The following is a 4,082-nucleotide window of genomic DNA, read 5'->3' on the forward strand; positions in this document are numbered from 1 at the left end:
GACATTCTTTGATTCTCATACTTCTTTCTGATTCTCCTCCCGTCCATCTTCAAGTCCTAAGCTAGTTATTTGGTCTCATTACAAAGGCTTCATTCAAGGGTTTCCAAGACACCACTATTTATCTTTCTAAAGGCTTTCTTCTTAGTATTTCAGAATTTCTATCTTTATTTCAGACTGTGAGGGAAAAATGACTTCTTGTTCTATTTCTGAAAGGAAAACTTATTTTGTTACATTTATAAGTACATAAATGTATATTGCTAATATTATTATTCATGTTTTACCATCAGCCTGTGTAATTAACATTATTTCATAAATTATCATGTAGACTAAAGTGAATATATGAAAAAAATTGATTCTGTGTATTTTATTTAGCTCAGCAAAGGTTTATAAACTGAAGCTCAAAATATAAACTTGATAAGATTTTCAATGTGATATGTCCTGAAAATGGATTTCTTATGAATTATCTGCAAAATGTTCTCTGCCCTGAGTCAGAACAATTTTAACAGACTTGCAAATATCATGTCATTGTACCATACATGCATTTTTTATTTTGGATGGTTAAATCTTAGATCAAGGTACATTTTCATATGTGTGTGTGTGTGCGTGTGTGTGTGTATTCGTATTGGTGCTTTACCACTGAGCTTTGCCACTGAGCTACATTCCCAGCCCTTTTTATGTTTTTGAGACAGGGTCTCATTCCATTTCTTAGGTCCTCACTAAGTTGCTGAGGCTGACCTTGAATTTGTGATCCTGTGTCAATCTCCCAAGCTGCTGGGATTACAGGTGTGCGCTGCCACACAGACTATGAAATTAGTTCTTTAGATTTAATTTCTGAGTAAGTGTATCCTTTTAACATTGGACATTGAGATATAATTGACTTGAGTATATAGGTACCAAAATATGTATCAAGATTGTGAAGCATGTTGACATTGCTTATAATATTATCTAAGTGCTTAGCTACTGAGGGAAGCAAAACCTGAAAACAGATAAAATCAAAGATTAAATATGTGATTAATGTTGAATTTTATGAAGTGTTTTTCATTTTTTTTAAAGGAAACACTCATAGAAAAGATTGTAATGAGCACAAAATTAAGAAAGGAGTGGACAAAGTACACTTATGAAACTAAGGAAACAATGTCTGGTGACTTTTCTATGGCTGGGAGCATGTCCATTGCTAATTTAACACAGCAAGTTCAGATCCAGCTAGAGTTCAAGGTTCCACCTGCCTGGAAAGCTCAGCACTAGAGCTCAGGCTCCCAGGAAACACAAAGAAATGGGTCTCCTTCCCATTTGCATCTGTCCCTTTCCCCAACAAGAATAGGACCCTGCCTTTCAGTTTTGAAATCACAGTGATTTTCAGTTTTGAAATCACAGTGATTTATCTGTATTTGATAAAATTTTTCATTTCAATGAAACATTCATTTTGTGGGCAAATGATCTTCTTTGTTATGGCAACTTCGATGTATAAAAATTATATTTTCTTACATCCTTTTTTAAAATTGTTGTACCTTCATTTATTCAGGGGTCTATGTGTGTTTTCTTGTATATTTTAGAAAAGAAGCTTAGATTCGAATCAATGGATACAAATGTGACCTTGATTGGGTAGACCAATTCATTTAACTTCTTTTCATAATGGTGCCACACAAACAACAATCATCACAAACAACCACAGAATACAAGACAAAACACCACAAATTTAGAATCCTTTTATACTCTGTGGCTTGAAAAGTGGATTGGATATATAATTGGATGATTCTATGGCAACCTTTCATTAATTTCCAAAGAAGAATTTAACATGAAAAAAAGATTGAGAACATGAAAAATGGAGGCTATTGCATTTATTCTTTTTATTTTGATCAGAAAAGTCTTCACTGGATCTTTAAAATCCAACAAAATACATTTCTCAAATCTTTGAGTCATAGTAATCTATTGTTGTCAAATAATTTTTCTTTTTCTTCTATTCTTTTTGATAGCAAAGATTGAATCCAGGAGTGCTTAACAACTGAGTTACATCCCCAGCTCTTTTGTTATTATTTATTTTGAAACAGGGTCTAAGTTGCTTAGGGCCTCACTAAGTTTCTGACACTGGCCTTGAACTTGCAATCCTTCTGCTTCACCTCCCAAGCCTCTGGGATTATTGGTGTGCACCACTGCTCAGCTTCTCCTTTTCATTTTGTGTACTTTCAGTTAGAACTTCATCTAGAAATTCTAATAACCCTTCCTATAATTAGGTGATATAAAGTTACCTAATATTTTTTTTGCCAAGCAAAATTGTTCAGGATAAATGGTGGAAGTTAGATACATTTTAATTCCAATGTGTTGGCTCATAAATTTTTTATTTCAATAAGTGGAACTGGATCCAGGTAGTGATGGATTATAGCCTATATCTTGTCTTTGTCGCAATGAATAGTTTCACATCTCTAATAAAAGACCAGGACTAATCAGTTACTGAAGAAGTCAGCAAAACTGCTATATGCTACTATATTTGCCTTACACAATTATTGAGTTGGGTTTTAGATTAGGTTATCTCAAAATAGAGTTTAGATTTGCAGAGTTTTATAAAAAGTTTATTTATTTTATTTATTTTTTTTAAATGAGAGCTCTCCATGGATGTTCCTGTAAGGAAATGAGCAAAGGAAGAGATTGGACAGAGGGAGAAGCTGAATCACAATGCCACAAGGCAACTAAGGCCTCAGAAGACCCTATAGGGAGCACTGGAACTGGGATGCCCCTTCAAAGTTGTTACCAATAGAAGCAAGGGGAATCTTGGTTGCCCCCATGAGCTGGTCATTGATTGTGTTTCTCTCCTGGGAAGGGCTTAATCTTAAGCAATGTAGTTCCATAGCCAATATATTTATCTAAGATAAAACCAAAACTTAGATATCATGTTTGAAAGTTAAACCTTAGATTCCTTATTCAAGAGATCTTTTTAGACTGAATATGTATTGGTCATCAGTTTTTTTTAAAAAATATTTTTTTAGTTGTAGTTGGACACAATACCTTTATTTTATTTATTTTTATGTGGTGCTAAGGATCAGGGCCTCACACATGCTAGGTGAACGCTTTACTGTTGAACCACAACCCAGCCCCTGTATTGGTCATCTTGATGCCAACTGGCTTATAACAGAACTAAGCTTGAATATTATGAACTACTAAGTCTTGAATCAACTTAAAAGTTTCTAAAAATATACTTTTTGTCATGTAACTGATTTTAAATTAACTATTGAGAAAAGGTTAATGCTTTCTTTGATTGAATTTGCTTTCACATTTGTTTTGATTCAGATAACATTAAGCATGTTAGAGATGTGTGATGCTCCACCCTCTGTTAATCATATGGTTACTAATCACTGTGAGAAGAAAGCAATCAACCAGCTTTTACACAATTAAATGACACTGGGGCAAGTCTGCAACAATAGAGGTGGATTTTTATATAAATAAAACTAGAGAGGTCTCAGTAAATTTGGAATGTATAAACCAATTTTTCTATTTATAAGACTTTGATGATATCAAGACTCTTATAAACTCTTAAAAATTATTTATTTTTTTCTAATTAGTTATACATGACAGCAGAATGCTCTTTGATTCATTGTACACAAATGGACAAGAATTTTTCACTTCTCTGGTTGCACACAAAGTAGGGTCATAACATTCCTATAATCATACATGTACCTAGGGTAATGATGTCCATCTCATTCCACCATCTTCTCTATCTCCATGCTCCCTCCCTTCACTCCCCTTTGGCCAATTCAAAGTTTCCCCACTCACCCCCCACCACCACATTATGAATTAGCATCCATTATCAGAAAACATTTGGCCTTTTGGTTTTTTGGGATTTGCTTACTTTGCTTAACATGATATTCTCTAACTCCATCCATTTACCTGCAAATGCCATGATTTTATTCTCTTTTATTGCTGAGTAATATTCCCTTATGTATATATACCACAGTTGCTTTATCCATTCATCTATTGAAGTGCATCTAGGTTGGTTCCACAGTTTGGTTATTGTGATTGAGCTGTTATAAATATTGATGTGGCTGCATTAGGATAGTATGCTGTTTTTAAGTCCTTTGGGTATAGACCAA

Source organism: Marmota monax, unplaced genomic scaffold (genome assembly GCF_021218885.2).
Source record: "Marmota monax isolate L192 unplaced genomic scaffold, Marmota_monax_Labrador192_F-V1.1 WCK01_AAM20220418_F8-fsc00027, whole genome shotgun sequence".
NCBI classification, from domain to species: Eukaryota; Metazoa; Chordata; class Mammalia; order Rodentia; family Sciuridae; genus Marmota; species Marmota monax.